Source organism: Equus quagga, chromosome 5 (assembly GCF_021613505.1).
Source record: "Equus quagga isolate Etosha38 chromosome 5, UCLA_HA_Equagga_1.0, whole genome shotgun sequence".
Taxonomy (NCBI): Eukaryota; Metazoa; Chordata; class Mammalia; order Perissodactyla; family Equidae; genus Equus; species Equus quagga.
In genome coordinates this window covers 87,099,197-87,121,682 of record NC_060271.1, presented here as the reverse complement: position 1 = coordinate 87,121,682, position 22,486 = coordinate 87,099,197, and the positions used below count along the sequence as shown (strand labels likewise).

Here is a 22,486-nt window from a genome sequence, read left to right as displayed (position 1 = left end):
CTCCATAGCCCGCGCGCCTGGAAGGGAGAGAGCCGGGGTCGCTGAGCGCGTCAGCCGGGTTTAAAACGGCAGATTCGTTCGTTCTGTTTTAAGCCCGACCATTTTAAAAGCAAATAGGAATTATAATAAATCACCTGGGGTTGGATTGTGATCTAAGGTATGAGGGTTAGAGCCCTTGCAGAGGATGCAACGTTTCTGGAAGGAAATAGAGAATGAATGCAGAGCTTGAAGAATGTTCATGACCCAGTAGTTTTTCTTCTGGGAGCTATGTGTATATATAGTGTGTGTGTATATGTGTATATATATTTGGTAGAGTATATTGCAGCAGCTTAAAAAAATGCTTGCAATGAATATTTGATGATATGGATTAACTTGAAGTAAAAATAAACTGAAAGTAAAACTAAATAGAAATGAACCTTTTTTAGCAAAATGTGCATGCGTAAATATGTGGGGAACAGTGGGAGGTAGCACAAGCACCTTGGCTTCAAAAAAAGACTAGAAGGAAACAATCCAAAATGTTAATAGTAGTTATTTCTGGGTAGTGGGTTGTGGGTGATTTAAATTTTTTGAAACATGTCTGTATTTTCCAGCTTTCTCTCAAATAAGATGTATTATTCTTTAAAACACTATTTGAGTATAATACACATACAGAACTGAGTATGCTCATGTAACCAGTACCCAGATCAAGAAACAGAACCTTTTCAGCACCTCCAGAATCTCCCCCTTCCTATTTCCTTACAGTCGCTAACCCTCCACTTCTGGATGACCTTTCCTGATTTCCAACAGCATAGAATAGTTTTGCCTATTTTTATGCTTTATATAAAAGTAATCATACAGTAAGTGCTTTTTAAGAAAAAATCTGACTCTTTGTCTTCAAAATTAATTTCATGAAGTTCCTTCATGTTATTGAGTGTAGCTTCTTTTTCCTTGCTGTATGTGGCCACACCACAGTAAGTTTATCCATTCTGCTTTTGATGAGCATCTATGTATTTTCTTGTTTGGAGCTATTTTGAGTAGTGCCGCTTTTGATGAAAATATGCATCTTGGTGAACATATGCGTGCCTTTGTGCTGAGGTTGTTCCCAGGAGTGGAATTCCTGGCTTATGAGATTCTACCCAGCTTTAATAGATACTGCCAACAGTTTTCCAAAGTGGTTGTACCAATTTCTACTGCCTTTAGCAATGTGTGTGCATTTCTGTTGCTTCAAGTCCATCACCAACACTTGTTATTTTCCATCCTTTCCTTTTAGCCATTCTGAAAGATGTGTGGTGAACAGTATTATTTTTACAATCAAAAGGAACCATACATATTTATATAAATGTCAAGAGGAAGGTATGAGAGGAAACAGCTACGTGGCTAGCATTTCCAAATAATTAATCAAATGTTTATTGCACTCCTCCTACTTTTTTGGGCATTGTACTTGGCTGATTAAGGATAAAGTCCCTCCCCTTCAAGAAGCTCAGCCCAGTGAGAGAGGGAGAGATGTGGAAACAAATATTAGTACAATATGCTTGAGTAAAAGAGCACAGAGGAGGAAGCAATTAATTCTGGTCAGAGATGCCAGGGAAAAGCTGATTAACTTCTGCTTTTCTTCAAGGTAGAGCTCAGGCCTTAGCATCTCCAAAAAGGCTTCCGGGACCTCCCTGAAGCTGGCTTATGTGCCCTACTCTGTGTTTCTCAAGCGTCTTCCTCTGTGTTACTTTGGTCGCAGTGCTAGTCACAGTGTACTATAATTGTCTATCCGTGTCTATTTCTCTTGCCAGTTCACAAGCTCTTTGAGGTCAGGAACGGGCTTTCATCCTTCTATCCTGAGTACTAGCGTGGTGCCTGACCTGCAGTGGGAGCTGGATAACCATTGAGTGAGGAAAGGGAATAAAAGTTCTAAAAACCACTCCCATATCTTGCCATTTCTAGTTCAAGGACTTAGGCAGCCCTTATATAAGCTTCACTCTGTAGAATAGAGAATTGATATAGTAAAACACAGGGAATTATAGCAACCAAAAAAATTTTTTTAACTTAGCAACAAAGAATCAGTTCTTATCTATTAAATTAACCAAGATTTTTATAAAGGGCACTGTGAAGCAGAAATCCTCATGCTTTGCTGATTGAATTATAATTTGAAGAATCTCATTGAGGAAAACAATCAGTAATAGGTACAAATTGCCTTGAAAGTACTCTGCCTTTAACACAATAATCCAAATTTTAAGGCTCTATTTTGGGAAAATAATAATAAAAACAAATAACGTTTTATACACCAAGATATTGCTTCCAACATTATTGATGTTAGTTTAAAAAAAAAAAGGTGGGGGAGCATTTGAAGTGCCCAACCACAGGGCCTAGTTAAGCAGATTATGATAATCACGGTGAGGTGCTGGGCTGTACTGGAAAGGATGTCCTTGGAAGCAGAGAGAGCAGGGTTCAAATCTCCTAAAATTCTGGTCTTTACTGCGTAGGAGCTGTGCGATTCATTTCAGATCTTTGTTTTATAAAGTGAGAACAATGATAACTTACTGTTATGGTTGATGTGAAGATTGTGTCATTAAATAAGGCTTTCTATAAGTGATGGCTATCTTTGACACATCTATAAAATGACGTTTGTGAAGAAGGAACACCTACGGTGGAGTAAAATCATGCCAGCATTTAATTCTCTGAATTGCACTATACCTGCAAGGCAATACCTCTTTTGCTTTCCTAGTAAACACAGTGGGTATGACTAACCATAAAGCAGTCCATGAATATTAACCAAATTTATCAAAGGCCTGAGTGAATTCCTTTAAAGATTTTTCCTAGCATTGGAAAAATATGTGAAACACCTTGTTTAGATTGCAATTATTTCATCAAAATCCTGGAGGAAAAAATTGATAGAATTATGGGTATTTTTCCTTTTAATTTTAATTATTATTCAAATTTCCTATAATAAGCATGCAATTCATAGTTTGAAACAAACCTTATTAAAAATAAATTGAGAGAAAGAGGCAATGACAGTGCAAAATTATATTAGAGAAGAGTTTTGAGTGGAAAATATTGTGGTTTGGAAAGAATCCTGTTATTATTGATGTCACAAATGGTCCAAAGGGCTCAAAAAACTTCTGAAATATTGTTTTGTTGGTTGATGTTCACAATATTTATAGGCAATGACATTAGTGAAATGCTGAAGATCAGAGAAGGGAATCTACTTTCATGGAATCAAGACTAGCATAATGTGGGTTTCCCATATTCTAGATATTCAGAATCTAAAGAGAGGAGTATCGAGTCTCCATTCTTAAAATCATGGGAATCATTTCCAACAAGATTAATAAATAACCCTGTGAAGTTAAACTGTTTACTTCTTGTACCAATGTTGATGGTCAGAGTAAAAGCTGCTTCTCCAATAATTGTATAATGTATTTCATTGGGGTTTATTTACATTTATGGTTTACTTTCCTGAATATTCATTTTCACCAAAATTTTGAGCCTAGTGCAATTGGTTTGTTTCTTTTTGACAAGAGGCAAAGTTGTCTGGTAATGACGTACTATCTTATGTGACAAGAAACTGATTCGAGGAGTTATTTAAATTACTCCTTGTCATAATAAAGATATAAATTCTTTCCACTTGATACTAATAAAAAGTTTAGGAACAATATTTTTAAGTGAACATGTTATTCAATTTATTGCCTTAAAATGAACTGTGAGACATTTCTAAGAATTTAGATAAATTTAAAAGGTAAGTTCTATATTGGGATATAATATCTTCATATATGATTCCACATCAGCACCTACATTTAAAAAATCTTACTCTGAGTTACCTGAAATGTAATCTTATAATCCTCAAGTTTAATGGATAAAAGCTTTTTAAATCCCAAGTACAGTATATTCTATTCACAGCACTTTTCAAAGGTTTATAAGAAAGAATCAGGCTGTGAATTACACGGAAAATAAAATCTCATGAAAGAGATTTTTCTTACTATATTAAGTAATATTTCAAGGTTGGCTTTAATATTTGTCTTCAAAGACATCCCCATTGACCATTTTTATTAGAAAGTACTTTTTCTTTTAAAATACTGTTTGTATTATTATTTTTTGGTTCTGTGGCATTTCTTTGTGTTAGACTACCATAGTGCTCATCTGCTATAGCAAGCAGCTGCTCCATGCGTCAAACTATGTGGGAGCTGGGAATGGCAAAACGAGGGAAGACCACTAAAGCAAAACCTGCTTAAGGAAACCTCAGATCTGTCAAGTGAATTGTGATACTGATGAGAAGCAAGTAGCCATTTTATTGAATAAGTAATAAGTTCGACTTTTAGTAGTGATGGTATTACTGTACTAATAATATTTTTTATATTACACTGTGTAAAATGTACATTATGTTCCCCTTCTAGAAGAAAATTAATCTTTACCTTTTATTTATTGACTGTAGTAAAATATTGCTTTCCCTGCACTAAATATTGATGCATGATACCATCTTGCTTGTTTTAAATTGTGGTTCTGTGTTTTTAACGAATAGTATATTTTGTCTTTAATGGTATGCTGTACATTGCTTAGTCATGTTCAGTTTTGATCCCCAAGCTCATCAAGGTTGGAAGAGCAGAAATCTTATAAATGGACAGTTTAGTATTACAATAAAAGGTGTACACATGGGTAAAGAGTTCAAATACATTTGAATTATTCATTATATTTATGTAGATAACACTACTCTCTAAATTTTTTTGAAAGTAAGTTTGCTTTGCAAAATAGAAAACCATTGCGATTATTCCTATATCCCCTTCCCTTTTCCTCTATATTTTTAGTTAATACAGAACTGTTCTTTTTTTTTTTTTAACATGTGCTGTGAAGATTAACAGAAGTTCCAGGTGGTTGGAGACAATTGTAATAGGATGTCAACTGGGATGTTCCCCTGGGCTCTGGGTAAGTTCCAAAGCTGTGCACAGAAGGTGATAAGTTCACATATTCTAAGTTCAGGGACCACTTGTGGTTAGGGCAGCCTACTAAGAAACATTAGTACAGGGAAATGGCCCTACTCCCGAACCTTCCCCCAACCACCCCATCTCTGCTCCCTGAAGTATAAGGAAAGGGGGGGGGGTAGACAGGAGGTTAGCCTTTTGTGAAGCAGAATATTCATAAAGATACCCTATTCCCTCCCTTCACCCCATTTTCACTGTAAGGGAGGAGATGAAGGTACTTCTTCTCAAAGTTTAGAGAAGAACCCTCAAGAGAATTGCTTATAAAGTTTACAGATGCCCAGCCTTCCCCCTCGACTAGGTTGGACGTTGGTGATTGTCTCACCTCTGACCTCTCCTGGACCAGCAGAGTGCTGGATGTTCCAGGACAAGGATACCAGAGAGATGGCCTGGATGATGGAAGGGGCACTGTGGTAACCCATATTGCCCCCTCCAAGAGAGGCTGCTAGCTGGACCCCTTGTGGAAGAGGTCAAGTAGGTGCAAGATAGGCCTCAAGGAACTGGGCAGCGGAGAGGGGCCCCAAGGACCCTTGCCAATGAGGGAGCCAGAACTTGGATTCTCTCCAAATAGAGAGCTTCTAGGATCTGACAGGGTTAACTAGAGAAGCAAGAGCATCTTAAAGAGAGGGAATTGCAATCTTCCTACAGGGGAACCATATAAGATATCTACTTTCCCATTCCTCCTCTTGCCCTTACATGAGAAAGAAAGCACTAGGAAGGGGAGGGAAGAGTGTAAAGAGTAGAGTGCTTCCGCCCCTCGCCCCCCCACTCCCCCACATATACTCCAAGCCATAAGCAACAGACTTGTCTGCCTTTCTCTGGAGGGAAGGGAGGAAAAAAGAGTTTTTAATTCACTTTGAAGCTTAATTGAAAATGCATAGAACTGAGCCTTACTTGCGAGAATGAGATGATCCTAATAACTTGAAGAGGCTGATAAATGGAATCAAACCAAGACGTGATTAAGAGAGTTGACACCCAGCAAGAAAATGGCATGGGCGCATAATAGCACGTTACTGGGGGGGATTATTGGAAAAACAAAGCCATTTCATATTTATACCCCAATGAATCATTAACATTACATTTGTGAGATCCATGTTGTTGTGAATAGAAGTAAATGAAAACCGTTAGTTTTCATTGCTGCGTAGTATATTGCTGTTTGAATATACCATGAATTTCATTCGTACAAATGGTGATAGACATTTGTTTTTTTCCAGTTTGGGGCTATTACAAAGAGTGCTGCTGGTCTTAGTTGTTAATATTTTATCTAGGCCTTTCACGTCTAAGTTCATGAGAGAGATTAACATGTAATTTTCCTTCCTTGTAATGTTCTTGCCAGCTTTTGGTATCACAGTTAGGCTGACCTTGTAAAATAATTGGAAATATTCTCTTTTTTTCTGTTCTCTAGAAGATTTTGTGTAAGATTCATGTTTTTCCTGTTTGTTTGGAAGAATTTGCCAGAGAAGCCATCTGTATCTGGAGTTTTCTTTGTGGGAAGGTTTATGAAATTAGTTTTTGTTTATAGGTATAGAACTACTTAGATTTTCCATTTTTCTCTTTTCCTACTCTGATAAGTTGTATATTTCTAGGAATTTGTCCATTTCATTGGCATGTAGTTGTTTATAATTTCATCCTATTATATTCTTTTTTATTGAGATATAATTGATATAACATTATATATTAATTTCAGATGTACAGCATAATGATTTGATAGTTGTATATACTGCAAAATGATCACCACAATAAGTCCAGTTAACATTCATCACCATACATAGTTACAAATTTTTTTCTTATGATGAGAACTTAAGATTCACTCTTCTAGCTACTTGCAGATATGCAATACAGGGTTATTAACTATGGTCACCATGCTGTACATTAGATCCCTATCACTTATTCATTTCATAACTGGAAATTTGAACCTTTTGACTTTCTTTGCCTGTTTCACCCACGGCCCACCCCCCCCCCCCCCCCCACCTCAGGCAACCACCAATCTGCTCTCTATATCCATGAGCTTGTGTTTTCGTTTTTGTTTTAGATTCCACATATAAGTGAGATCATGTGGTATTTATCTTTTCTGTCTGACTTATTTCACTTAACATAATGCCCTCAAGATCCATCCTTGTTGAAAATGGCAAGATTTCATTCTTTTTTATGGCTGAATAATACTCCAGTGAGTACACACACACAGACACACACACACACACACACCATATTTTCTTTAACTATTCATCCATTGGTGGCTATTTAGGTTGTTTCCATGTCTTGGCTTTTGTCAATAATGCTACAATGAATGTGGGGGTGCATATATCTTCTTGAATTAGTGTTTTCATTTTCTTCAGATAAATACCCAGAAATGAAATTGCTAGATCCTATGTTAGTCCTATTTTAATTTTTTGAGGAAACTTCATACTGTCTTCCATAGTGGCTTCACCAATTTCTATTCCCACCAGCAGTGCACAAGGGTTCCCTTTTCTTCACATCCTTGCCAGCACTTGTAATTTCTTCTTTTTGATAATAACCATTCTGCCAGGTGTGAGATGTATATTCTTAATGCTAATAGGATCTATATTGATGTTTCTCTTTTTCTTCACATTGGTTATTTGTACTTAGTTTTTTTCTTGATCAGTGTTGACACGGGTTTGCAATTGTATTAGTTTTTTTAAAAAAACCAATATCTGGCATGTTGCTTTTCTTTATCGTATATTTGTTTTCTGTTAATTTCTGTTTTAATCTTTATTATTTCCTTATTTCTACTTTGTGTGGGTTTACTTTTCTGTTTTTTCTTTAGATATGATTTTTTTAGCTGGATATGTAGATCATTATTTTTCAGAATTTCTTATTTATTTATTTAAAGATTGGCACCTGAGCTAACATCTGTTGCCAATCTTCTTTTCTTCTTCTTTTTCCTTCTTCTTCTCCCCAAAGTCCTCGAGTACATAGTTGTACATTCTAGTTGTGAGTGCCTCTGGTTGTGCTATGTGGGATGCCGCCTCAGCATGGCTTGACGAGTGGTGCCATGTCTGTGCCCAGGATCCGAACCAGCAAAACCCTGGGCTGCTGAAGCAGAGAGTGTGAAATTAACCATTCAGTCATAGGGCCGGCCCCCTCTTATTTTTTAATATATGCATTAGAACTATAAATTTGCCTTTAAGTTTGGCTTTTACTGCACTCTATAAATTCTGATATGTAGTATTTTTATCATTTTGTTGAAAATATGTTCTGGTTTCCATTGAGAGCTCTTGTCTGACCCATGGGTTATTCAGAAGTGTATTGTTTTTATTTCCAAACACTAGGGAACTTCTAGTTAGCTTTTTGTAATTGATTTCTAGCTTAATTCCATTGTGGTCAGAGAACATACTCAATATTTTCCAATCCTTTGATATTTGTTGAGACTCACTTTAAGTCCCAGCATGTGATCAATTTCAAGAAATGTCCAGGTACACTTGAAAAGAATATGTTTCCTTCAGTTGTTGGGTGCAATGTGGTGATAGTTAATTTTACAAGTCAACTTGACTGACCTAAGGGATACCCAGATAGCTAGTAAAATATTATTTCCAGGTGTGTCTGTGAGGGTGATTCTGGAAGAGATTAACATTTGATTCAGTAGACTGAGAGAAGATCCACCCTCACTTATCCATTGGAACCCGAATGAAACAAAAAAGGAGAAGGAAGAGTGAATTCGCGCTCTCTGTTCTTGAGCTGGGGCACCCATTTTTTCTTGTTCTTGGACATCAGAGCTCATGGGTCTCAGGCCTTTGGACTCCGGGACTTATATCATCACCTCCATGGTTTTAGGCCTTTGACCTTGGACTGGGACTTATACCATTGGCTCCCCTGATTCTCAGGCCTTCAGACTCAGGCTGAATTTTACCACTGGTTTTCCTGGTTCTCCAGCTTGCAGATGGCAGATTATAGGACTTCTCTGCCTCCATTACCCTGAGTAAGCCAATTCCTATAATAAATCTGTCTATCTATACACACACACACACACACACACATATACATACGTATTCTATTGGTTCTGTTTCTCCAGAGAACCTTAACAAAAACATTCTGTGTAAGTTCCAATTACATCATGTGTGTTAAATATGCTAGTCAAATCTTCTATATCATGATTTTTTGGTCTGTTTGTTCTATCAGTCACTGAAGAAGGTATGTTAAAAATCTTCAATTCTGATTTTGAATTTGTCCATTTCTCCTTTTAGTTCTGTCAATATTCTTCATGATATTTTGAGACTATGTTATTAGGAGCTTAGAAATTTAGAATTATTATAGCTTACTGGCTAATTGACCTTTTTATCATTATGAAATGTCCTTTTTTAACTTGAGAAATACTTTTGCATTACAATATGCTCTGTCTTTTAGGTTCTTGGTAAATGTTTGATAGAATATTTTTTTCCATCTTTTTACTTTCAACCTCTCTGTGTTCTTAAGATATATTTCTTGTAAGCAGCATATGGGTTTTTTCAATCCAATCTGATAAGCTTTATCTTTTAATTGAATAATTTAGTTTATTTACATTTTAAATAATTACTGAAATATCTGGGTTTACATTTATAATTTTATTTGTTTTCTATTTTTCCCACTTTTTCTATGTTCTCTTTCCTCTCCTTTCTTTCTCTGGATTTATTTTTAATTATTTTGCACTTCCTCCTATTAGCTTCTTAGGTATACATTCTTTATTATTCCTTTTGTACTTACCCTGGAGATAAAATGTATCCTTGAATCTAATATGAATTAATACTTTACCACTTCCCAGACAATGTAAGGACCTTAGAACACTCTACTTGTTTCTATCCTGCCTTTTATGTTAGTATTGTTACTTATTTTAATTCTACATACAATTGAAGCCCCACAATATATCATTATTATTATTATTATTATTGTTTTATGCAGTTAATATTCATTTAGATGTACCCAGGTTTTTACTCTATTACTTTTTATTCCTTCTTGCACGTCTATTCTTCTCCCTGGGATTATATTCCCTCTTCCTTTCAGTAGCAGTTTACTAGCAATAAATCCTCTCAGATTTTGTTGGTCTGCAATGTCTTTATTTTGCTTTCATCTTTGAAGGATTTTTCACTGGTTATAGAATTCCAGGGTGGCAGAATCTTTAGAGGACATCCCATTGCGTCTGTTTCCATTGTTTCTGATGTCAGCCGCCAGTCTTATTCTTGTTCCTTTAAAGGGGTCATCTTTTTCTGTGGATACAGTGAAGATTTTACTTTGTCTTTGGTTTTCAGTGATTAACTATGACGTGTCTAGATAAGAGTTTTTAATTTTTTAAAAGTCATATCTTTTGAGGTTCTTAGCACTTTTTGTGGCTGATTATTTTGGATTGTAAGAAAATTCTTAGCCATTATTTATTCAAATATTGCTTCTTCCCATTTTCTCTTTCTCTCTCTCTTCCATAGCTAGAACTCCAATTACATGTAAAATAAGACTTTTTCATTGCATTCCTTATATCCCTTGTGGTTTTAAAATATATTTTCTATCTTTTCCCCTCATGCTTTGGTCTATGAGTATATTTAAAAACAAAATGTATGACTATTAGATAGAGTATGTTTACTATGAACAAATCATGTCATTCTAACTCACTTTCTTCTTCGTCAGAATTAGCATATTAGTAGTGACACCTCCATCACAGTGCCTATATCAGGTGATATAGGCTATATATCCTATATCAGGTATATATATCCTATATTCCTTCTAGATGAGAATGACTCACCCATAGCCCCCTGCTCAGGGAAGCAAAGTTGGGCTATTCTTTGCAGAGTGGTGGCTAATCAGGTTAGCTCTCTCTGTGGTGTGGAGTGGGACAATGTAGGAGGGACCAATTAGTCAGTTTCAAAAGGAGAACAAAGCAGATCCAGAAACAGAAGCAAGTGCTTGAAGGAGGCTCCAAGTAGGTCACAAAAGAGAGATGGAAAGAGCATATTTTCTCCAAAACTGCCTTGGTTCCTGGGATCTATTTGGTTCTAGGTACTGGAAGTGCAATCTTACAAGAAATCTCATTTCTTAAGGTGACCTGAAAGAGTCTTTCTTCCTTGCCATCAAGAGACTAATGTATCGGGAAACTGTGGCTGAATGTGTACCTGAGCTTCAGCAAAGTGTTTCATTAAGACGTGTAATAGCTTATGGACAAGATTGAGGAATTTCCACCAAATGTGAGTGTAAAGCAGTGAATTAGAAACATATTAAATGAGCGTACCAAAGGATACTAATTAATACGTTGTTTCAGCTTGGAGGGAGGTTGTTTTTCATTCTTATTTTTATTTTTGCTTTTGCTTTTGTTTTTAATATAAAGTTCTCCCCTTGACCTTGTTTTATTTAACATTTTTATCACCACATTTGTTGAAGCCATGCTTATCAAATTCACTAAGGAAAAACACATTGTTTAGCAGGATACTACAAGCTGGAACAGTGGCTAAGTCTAACTAGATAACATTAGAAAAACATTTAATACAATAATAATATATGCTGATTACCAAATATTGAGAAAATTATTCTCTTTTTTGCAGTCTATTTTTTGTGAAAAATATAATTAGGATACTAATTTAATATTGTTTTCTAAACATTTTATCACTAAGAAATCACAAACTTTTCCAAATCATTAAATATTATTTTATAATATTGTTTTAATCTACCATAATTTATTTAACCAATCTCCTCTCAGGATAATGCTGTAAGACTGTTTTCTAAACATTTTTTTCCTTAAAAATCATAAACATTCTTCTAAATCATTAAATATTATTCTCTCAATTGCGTGACTGTACCATTATTTATTTAACCAATATGCTATATTTAGGCAATAAGAATGCTTCCCCACCCTCCCACTTTTTTGTCTTTAAGATTACCATAAATGCTATTATGGCATTATTTTTGGAAAAATATTATTGTTATTTCTTTCTGATAAACTCCCAGCAGTTATGAGAATCTTGGCCCATTTCCCTGTTGCTTAACCATTGGATATTATGATTTTCAAAATTCCTGTCAATTTTATAAGCACAAATTAGAGTCTTGCTTTATTTTGCTTTTATTTGGATACTGGTGAAACTGAACATTTTTTCATACATATATTGACCATTTGCATTTCTTGTTTTAGAGCATCTATGTTCATGTCTTTTGTTCATTTTTCAACTAGAAGTGTGTATCTTAATGTTTCCTAAGCGCTTTTATATATTAAGCACATTTATCCTCTCTCGAAATACATATTGAAAATATTTCTTCCAAGTTTGTCATCTGTCTTTGTTTATGAACTTAATTTTTTTGACACAAAGAAGAGTTTCATTGTTAAGAAAAGTCTATCAGTCACTTTGTTGTTTTTGCCTTTCATGTCCTACTCAGAAAGATATCCTCAAATTATGTAACTATTTACCTGTATCTTCTATCATATAATATTTAATATGAATAGACTAAAGCCAGCTCTTAGGTTCAGAATGCCAATTGCATAACCTCTGGATGGGAGAGCTTCGAGGTTGTCAGCATCGGTGTATCTTGGCCGCCAAAACACTATTGGGATCTTGGGCTTCATTAACAAAGCTTAGGGTCCAGACCCAGGAAAGCTATAGTCCTACAACACAGTCAAAGGAATCAAGCTTCAGAATATGTTTGATTTAGATGTGCTTAAAGATTGTTATTTTATTGGCTATTTCAACAATTGTTGGGGAATCTGTGTAATCAGAAACACTTCCTCATCCTCAAGATAAGACAGACAATTTTCGTAGTGAAACAAGGTATAAAAAGTACAGTTTCAATAGTTCGTTTTTCTTTGAGGTTGTCTAATAGAAGCACCACAGATGAAACATTTCTCAGAAAACCTTTATGGTTCTTGTAACCATACCTCTGTTTCCAATAGGCTTAGCACAAGTTTCACCAAAATTTGCTGGACATTATAGGGCTTGCTGATACAAGTATTCCTTTTAAAATTAAGAAGACAAGAATACCTACTACTGTCCTCCCCACCCCACCCCCAATTTTGTTCAGTACTGAACCAGGAAAGAAAAGAAAAAGAAATAAAAAGGTATATTGGAAATGAAGAAATAAAACTCATTCAGAATCAAAATTTCATATGCTTTAAACTTCTTTCTTTCTTTCTTCCTTTTTTTTTTTTTTGCTGAGACAGATTAGCCTTGAGCTAAGATCTGCTGCCCACCTTATTTTTTGTACGTGAGCTGCCACCACAGCATGGCTACTGACAGACGAGTGGTGTAGGTCTGTCCCTGGGAACCAAACCCAGGCCACCAAAGCAGAGTGCATCAAACTTAACCACTAGGCCACTGGGGCTGGCTCCTGCTTTAAATTTCTTAGTCCTCACCTGGGCTATTTCATTAGCTGTGTGTATCACATTTTAAGAGTGTTGTATGGACATAAACCAGGAGAGATTTATAGGGAAATAATCATGGTGGGGACAAGGAGGGGAGTTTTGAAAACATGACATATAAGGAAAATATTTGGGAATATTTACATGGGGAAAAGACTGGCGGGAGGAAAAAAAAGCCAAATTAGCTTAAGCTATTTAAAGGAAAATTTGTTATGCAGAATGGAGATTATTATTTTTTTCTGAAAGGTCCCAGGAAGTGTAGTCAGGGTCACTAAGAGGTAAGAGGAAGAGAGATTTAAGCTCTGGCAGAACTTTCAAGAGTCAGGGTGATGCAAGATTCTGAGAGGGATGCCTTGGGAGATGAAAAGTTCTTTGTAAATGCAGGTTTTCAATCAAAGACTGAGTGGCTGTGTGATGGGAATGCTGTAGGAACTAAAAAGCTCACAGTTCTTGAGCACCCACTGTGTGCATATACTTAGCCAAGCACTATCTCATTTAATCATGGCAACCCAATGAGAGATGTTCTGTTTTATCCCCATTTAACAAATGAAACAGAAGCTTAAGGAGGCTAAAGTTTTGCCTGGTATCCCATAGATAGTAACAACAATATGAAAGCCCAAGTTCAGGCTCAGGCAGTTTCCAGAGCCCCAACTCTTAACCAATGCTCTGAATTGTCTGGGAAGAGTGGCTACCTTTAATAACCTCTAAGATTTCTTCAAATCCCAAGATTGTATAATAGTATGGGGAGAAAAGTCATGCCTAAAGGGATTTATATTAAAGATTTATTTTGTTGGCAGTGATGTTAGGTTGCTCCTGTTTTAGTATCTGTTTAATCTTTAAGTTATGAATAAAATAAAAGTTACTGAAAATTCACCCATCATTTCTAAATTAGAACGCTGTTGGATATTCGCATATATACCAAGGTACAAATAAGTTGGTAGACAATGGCTGGGATCCCAGACAGATGCTCTTCGGGCTCTGGCAATAAGACTAAGTCTATAAATATCAGATGTAGTATGTCTTACAAAACCAAATAGCAGCAGTTTTGAAGCATCATGGTTTTTTTTCTTCTAAGCAGCTCTAGCAGTTGACCTTGGGCTACTTTTATAGTATCTCAAACAAAATTGTTTTATTTGGCATTTTTGAGTGTTGCATCACTGAGTTATAGGTTATATCAAACCAGTCACAGAATGCTGTTTAAAGTTTTCAGCTATGTACATTCGTGTATGCATATATATAAAACTCCTTCAAATATAGAAACTAGATCAAATATACGTAGAAACAATGTGTGTGCAAGAGATAAGTTCAGAGATTGGCCATTTGCCATTGTTATTAGGAAGAAAAGCATGCACACTGAGAGTTTTAACAAATTACAAATGCCAGGAAGAAAATAATATGGCTGTGTTTGAAAAGATCATGCTATTTACTTGATAGGCTCTGCCAGGGCAAAGTTAACAGCTGTGGCCCTGCTTTGCAGATCATTTAAACAGGCTTTTCTTTGTGTCAATGACACTTTAGTCACATCCACAGAGCTTTGCCATCAGTAAATAATAATTATTACGTGTGAGAAGATAGCCTACAAGTAGCTCCAGTGTTAACTCCACCACAAATAGATCAGTAGAAATACATTAGTGAATATGGTTTTGTTTAGTTTTTTTCAATTTATCAACACCATCAGACCTATTAGAAGAAAAATAGATTATAATTTTTTTAAAAATTATAAACAGTGTTGTGTGTGTGTATAAAAAAATCAAGGTTGTCTTTTTAGTGTGCTTTTTCTCATCCTCCCCCCTTTTTCTTTCTCTATTCTTTATAGTTGAACATTTTTTGTATTATCATTCCTTATATCCTCTTATCTCTATATTCATCTACCTAAGGAAACACGGGGTGGTAGAAAGAGTCAGATGGTCTGACTTTGAGCATCATTACTTCCTAGCTCTGTCATTTGAATTCTCTGAGATTCAATTTCTTCCTCTACAATAATACCTGCCCAACAATGGCTGTTGTGCAGATGAAAGGAAATCGTGAACACAAAGGTGTTCTGTAAAGTATGAAGCATCATACCCAAGTCAGGTCCAAAGACCCATTTCTGCTAGTTTAGTCTTTGATGGAAACTTGAAAAATCTATAAACTGTCTTTCAAGTAACTGACGATGGAAATAAGCATGGAAATGAATCATAGTGGGAGTCAAGGAAACATATTTCATGTAACTCTTTTCTTTTTTTCCTTATTTTAGCTTTCATGGGGAATTTGAAGGGCTGCTGATCATGTTTATTCTAGGGAAAATTCCTATGGTTGTTATTATAGCTGTTGTTCCAGTGATGTAAGAAACACTAGAAGCAAGTCGTGGGCACCTAAGAGAAGGAGACAACATTTGTAGGTGTGGTTGGGACTTAATAAACATGATTGAATTAATACATGTGAATGTACCCGACATCCCTATGTTATGTTAATTTTTGGAAATTTAGGGGAGAAGTGTCTTGGCAATTTGAGGCTTCTTTTCTCTGAGCCGATTTGGCACTTCAGCACTCCAGCATAGGAGTAGGTGGGACAGCAAAACCCAGATTGAATTTCTGAACGATTCTACTGCCTGAGGCCTTCCCAAAAGTCACACAAGGCATTAATAGGGGGGCTCCTGTGGAAAAGTGATCTCTTGACTTTTTTCAGAACGTGACTAGAATTTCAAATTGCTTTGTTTATAACAAGTTAGTTGGGTTTTTCTTTCTTTCTTTTGTACTTAAATAAAAGGAACACTGATCTTTTAAAAGCTTTTGGGGGAGGGCAAACTGTTTTATTTAACAGTCTGTCACTAAGGTGGAAGACTGCTTCACATTTGACTGATACAGTGCTGTTTTGTGCTTTCATGGATGTCTGTCAGAATTTTTCAAGCCTGAAAACTCCAAGACGAGAGATGTCATTCCCAAGAGGCAGCCGAGGAGCCCTGCCAAGGAGCCAGACAGTGGGTGATGTGCAGGGAAGGGGGGCAAAGGAGGAGGCTGGAGGAAGAATGGCTCCTTTCCTGATCATAGGTGGATTGTTCACTTGGCGCTGCTCTTCTATGGTGACCAAAGTGCTTCTTGAACTCAGCAAGAATAAGCCTGCGGTTTTTAGGGAAAAGAAATGCTTCAAATTCTGACTACACAGACCTGTATGAGCAATGCATTAGCGCTGTTTGGTTTGTGGGTTTTTGTATATATTAACAGGTTTGGATTACAATAATTCCTCCCATTTGTATAAGGTTTCACAGTTTTAAAAGCACTTTATGCTCTTAATCCTCACAATAAACACTGATGGAAGGGTACAGATGGCTCCTGACTCACAATCACTTCACTGTAGACCCCTGCTTCTATGACCTTTATTATTGTAAATATGGCTTTCCCAGTATTGACCAAATTTCACCATGCGACTACCTATGACTCATCCTGGGCGACAGGAAAACTGAAGCTGCCCTTATGTTGGTGCTAGAAGTAGAAAAACTTTTGATTTTATGGATGCAGGTGTAGATGAAGCAAATCCATATGCATCTGAATTAGGCAATGCTCTTGCAAAGGCATTGTCTGTTTATATTGAAGAGGAGCTACCCCAAGGCATCAAAGGAAGAAGCTTTTATTGTAAGGAAAAGCTGGTTGGATCACTTTGGAAAATAGTTGGTAAAACATTGTTTAGGGAAGAAGCCACAAGAACCAGTAGAGTAGCATCAAGTAATTTGCCCACAAAGTCTGCTAAAGATGAAGGCTACTGTGTGCTACGGGTATTCAATGACAAAACAGGAGCAGAGATGGGAAGAGGATGAGAAGGTGTGGGAGGAGGAGAAAAGAAAGAGAACACAGCAATAAGGAAAACTTTAACATTCAAAGAAATTTCTACCCCCTGAATCTTCAATGATAGTTTTCAGACAGATGGCTCTAATTTTGATCACAGTTTGAAGGTCTTTAGAGCACTGAAGCATTTACTTGCTTCAGGGAGATTTATCAGAAAAATGAAATATCTTTAGTTAGAACTTCTTTGGATTGGTATTTTAAGAAGCATCAACCAGTTGATAAAGAAGAATACTCCAAGAGGATCATTTAAAACTTTGACTTTTTCTTTACAAACTTAGAAAATCATTGTGAAAGCATATATTTGCCTTTCATAATTGATTTTGGTATTTTGTAGTATAAAACGGGTCTTCATGAACACTATCTTCATTTATAACCTTATAGATAACCAAGGTGTAACGTATACGAAGCTCAACTTTTGACTAGTATCCAGGAATAAATTATAGCATGAATACCTATTATATTAGTCCCCATTTATAAACGAGGAATAGACCACAACGCAGTTGATGATTTGCTGACTTCCCTTAAAAAAGGCAGATGAGGTCACATAATCCCAGATTGCTAGACTGAAATTTAATGATGCTTCTCTTTCTCTTCCTTACCTGAGAAACACACGTTTTTCACAGACCATTAAGCAAATACCCATGTAACATCTGAAGAACTCCAATTTTTATTTTTTTGTTTGGAAGATTAGCCCTGAGCTAACATCTGCTGCCAATCCTCCTCTATTTTTGCTGAGGAAAACTGGCCCTGAGCTAAGATCCGTGCCCATCTTCCTCTACTTTATATGTGGGACGCCTACCACAGCATAGCTTGCCAAGTAGTGCCATGTCCGCACCCGGGATCCGAACAGGCGGACCCCGGGCTGCTGATGCAGAATGTGCGAACTTAACTGCTACACCACCGGCCCGGCCCCTGAAGAATTCCAATCTTAATACCATGGCCCCATCAGGTAAATTAGTTGGTGGGCACATATATTTGTCATCAAGTATTATCAATGGTTAAATTCAATTAAAATTTATCGAATAAAGACAATTTAGTGCCAAAGAAGTATGCAGCCATACTTTGGAATTATCCATCTAGCTCATCTTTGAAATAGGCAACTAATCATGTTATTGTTTCACTGGAAGACAAGTCCTTCCTCCAGACTGAATCTAACCTACTTGGAATTCATCCTTTCCTTTCTTTTTCAGAAACTCATTATCTTCCTTGTTCCTCTCTCTCCCTTACCTTCAACCTCTCTGCCTAGCTTCTGCATATGAGCCTAACAGTCTGAACAGGCTCAAGTCTCTCCCATCTTAACACACACACACACCCCTACCTCATTCAACCAGCTATCTCCTCATCTTTCTCCTCCCCCTTAAAAACAAATTTCCTGAAAGAGTTCCATATTCATTCTCTTCACATTCTCACTTCCTCCCAAACACTCAACTCTTTGCAACCCAGCTTCAGGCTCCTCATGCTTTTAGAGTTGTTTTCTCACCAAGTCACAAATGGCCTCTTTTGCTAAATCTGATAGCTACTTCTCTATACTTTTTTTTTTTAATTCTCAGTAGCATTTAACACTACTGACAACTACTTCTTTCTTGAATCTTCCTCTTCCCTGTGCTTCCATATCTGCAAACTCTCTTGGTTCTTCTATCTGTCTGGTATCTCTTTGTCAGCTTCCTTGTCTCTTCTGCCCATGTTTGAAATGTTACTGTTCTTCAAGTTTCCCTCATAGGCTCCTTTCTCTTCTCACTGGATGATTTTATCTACTTCTATGTTTCCAGCCTCCACTGGGAAGAAAACACAAATTTATGCTTCTATCCCAAATCTCTTCTGAAGGTCAAATTTGAGTCTTCACTTTGAAGTCCTGCAGACACTTATCTTAGTTTGGATGCCGCTCCCTCAAGTAGAGCCTAAGATGAGGGCTTAGATGCAGGAAGTTTATTTGGGAAGATAATTCCAGGAAGCAGGAGTGAGGGAGCAGGAATAAGATGACAGAGGGGAGGAAAAGCCAATAAAGAATACATTACTGAGCTGGTAGTCATTGTGGGCATAGACGTAATCACTGTCTGTGTGACTCAGAATTGTCTCTCTGAAGGAAGGGAGACTGGGGCATTATCGACCAGCTCCCAGCACCCACTGGTTGAAGATTACTCCCAGGAAATGGTAACTTGAGGCTCTTCTGGGCTGTACCTTTGCTGGGTTGAATGGACTTCCCCAGCTCTGAAGAATGCTGTGAGACAGAAAAGCAGAGGTGGGATACTGTCAGAGTGCAGGGGTCTGTTTTCCACAGCTGCATGGAAATCAGAGGTGAGCCAATGGGGTAGAAAGCAGGGCACAAAAAAGATTGCTCCACAACATTCTCAAACTGAACTGACTCCCCAGTGGCTGAACTTCTTTCTGAATCCCTTTCTCAGGAACTGGTTCCACCATCCTCTCAGCAGCCCAAACCAGTCACCCAAGCAGCATCTTTAACTCTCTCTTCTTCATAATGTCCTATATATTTTTCAAATCCATCTGATTTTTGTTCGTCCACACCGCCACTGCCTTGGCTTAGCTTTTTGTGAGCCCTCACTTGGCTTTCTGCAACAACCTCCTAATTGATATTCTTGCCCTATTTACATGCATTACCCTTGCTACAACCAGAATAATCTTTTAAAACATTTGTTGGATTATGTCACTTGCATGCTTAAAACTCTTCAGTGGCTCTCCTTTACTCTTAGAATAAAGACCCGATTTCTGAACATGGCCTTCAGGGCCCTGCGTGATCTCACTTCTGCTCATACCCCCTCCTCATCTTCCAACATTCCCCACCTGATTGTCTATGCTCCAGCTGTTGACTTTAAAGAAATAGCCAGTTATTTCTCCAGTAAAAATAGGTTAATTTGAGATCAGGAAAGAATTGTAACCTGGGGTCTGCATCCATGGGGAGCCATATACAAGTCCCCAGCAGCAAAGGGAAGAGAAACTTTTATAGAAGGAAAGAGGAAGTTGGGAGGGCTATTGCAAACAAAGAGTCCATTGGAGGATACTGGGAGTTCAAAGTGTAGTGGCTTTTCACTGGCTGAATTGTGACGCTCTCTCAATGGCTGAGCTTCTTGCCAGTCAAGAAGAGGAAGTCTTTCTTCTTCCTGTTGGACAGTGCTATCAACTCAGCACGTGGAAGCTTCCCCTTTTGGCCTCCCAACTCCATTTTAATGAGGTTTCTGTTTATTAATTTCCACACAGCCTTGCTGACATTTTTTTAGTTCTATGGTTTTTATGCATGCTGTGTCTTAGTCCATTTGGGCTGCCATAGCAAAATACCATAGAATGGGTGGTTTAAAAACAACAGAAATGTATTGCTTAGGGTTCTGGAGGCTGGAAGTCAAACGTTGGCATGCCAACATGGTCGGGTGAGGGACCTCTTCCAGGTCCCAGACTTCTCCTTATATCCTCATATGGTGGAGGAGACTAGGGAGCTCTGTGGGATCTCTTTTGTAAGAGGACTAATCCTATTCATGAAGGCTCCACCCTCTTGACCTTATCACTTCCCAAAGGTCCCATCTACCGATACTATCACCTTTGGGAGTTAGGACTTCAACATATGAATTGGGGGGTGGGGAGCACAAACATTCAGACCATAGCATGTTATCTTCGTCTTGGAACACTTTCTCTCTCTAATTGCCCTTTCCCTCATCGATTCTTACTCATGGCTTGGTTTCAGGTGAGCTGTCATCTCTTGATGGTCCTCCATATTTGTCTGTTTCTACATCATCTTATCCTTTTCCTATCAGAGCACTTATATAATATTACAGCTGCCCGTTTACTTGTCTGTATCCCCCTACACACTAGGAACCCTGTGAGGGAAACATTTATTCACACCTTGTTCACCATTTTATATCCAATGCTTTCTGTAGTTTCCTTGAAATATTTGGTTCTCAATAAATATTGTTAGATGATTGAAACAATATCTAAAGTGTTAACAGAGCCTTAATCTTAACCACATGTTATAGTCCTACAATACTTCTCAGAAAAATTAAGAATTCAACTGGTTCTTAAAGGGTTGGAAAGACTTTTTCAGGTTGGTGATAAGGAAAGAATTTTCAGGCTGTCAACCTAAATAAGAGAGGTAAACTGAGGCAAGCCTAATTTGTCAAAAATTGTGTTTATTTGGGAATAGTAGAGGAATTGCAATTTGGGACACACAAGCTGTAGCAAGCTACAGGAGAGTCCATTGAGAGTTTGGGGCAGGCTGTATTTATGAGTAAGGAGTGCAAAGAGGAGGGAGTTTAGCTGGAGTCCAAGTAGCAAGTTCATTTGCTTGAGAATGGGGAGAGGTTCTTGGTGGATGTTCATTAGTTGAGGGATAAGTTTCAGTTTTCTTAAATCAGGCCTTTATGGGAAATCAGTCTCTCAGTTCTGAAGTTTCATTTTCCTGAGAATGCATGAGTGAGATTCTCCATTTCATGTCCTTCGGTTCCATTTCAGATTAAAATCCTTTCACAAGGCAGAAAGGATAGAATGTGTAAAGTCCCCGAGGCAGGAGTGGCATGGCTTAGTCAGGAAACAGAATATAGCTGGCTAGAACACATGGTCCTTGCTAGGGCATGGCAGCAATGAGGCTGGTCTCACACATTGTAGCCAGACTGCAAAGGACCTTGAATGATTTTGGAATTTAATGAGTAGACAAAGGTAGAACGGTTGAGATTTTAACAGGAGAGTAGCATAGTCATTTGAGTTTTAGAAAGATAATTCAAGACAACAGGGTAGTTTTAGGTGGGAGAGAAACAAAGTAAAAAGTTCAGATAGGTCACAATTATAATAGATAACAAGGTAGCTGTTGGGATAAAGAAAAGGACTGAATTTGAGAGACTTTAGCGATAGGATAGACAGGAACTCAGTGACCAACCAGTCATAAAGAGGGAAGGAGAAGCAGTGTATACTGACTTTGAAGTTGGATACTTGGGAGGATGATGATGTCACTAACTGAGCTGGTGAATATAGTTCAGTTTCAGATAAAATAAGTTTGAAGTACCTGGAGGACTTTGAGTAGGAGATGTTGAGAAGGCAACTCAAAAATCTGAGTCTGGAGATCAGGACTGGAAGCTGGGGTAGGCTGAATAATTGGTCCCAAAGAGGTCTAGATTCTAAGCCCTGGGATCTATGAATTACCTTTTATGGCAAAAGGGACTGTGCAGATGTGAAAGGATCTTGAGATGGGAGATAATCCTCGAGCATTCAAGTGGACCCTAAATGTAATCACTGGTATCCCTATAAGAGGGAGGCAGAGGGAGACTTGACTGCAGAAGAGGGAATAGGAGATGTAATGGTGGAAGCAAGACACTGGAGAGTGCAGGGAAAGGGTCATAATCTAAGGAGTGCAGGGAGCCTCCAGACGCTGGAAGAAGCAATGAAGGAATTCTCTTCTACAGCCTCCAGGG

At 37.5% G+C, this 22,486-nt stretch overlaps 1 long non-coding RNA gene across 1 annotated transcript; it reads left to right on the top strand.

The window, feature by feature from the left end:
• The first annotated feature begins 18 nt into the window (after positions 1-18).
• On the top strand, positions 19-16,558 carry LOC124239023 (uncharacterized). The gene is made up of 3 exons (XR_006888487.1): positions 19-157; positions 4,813-4,884; positions 16,136-16,558. It is a non-coding gene; the product is annotated as an uncharacterized LOC124239023 (long non-coding RNA).
• Positions 16,559-22,486: the final 5,928 nt, after the last annotated feature.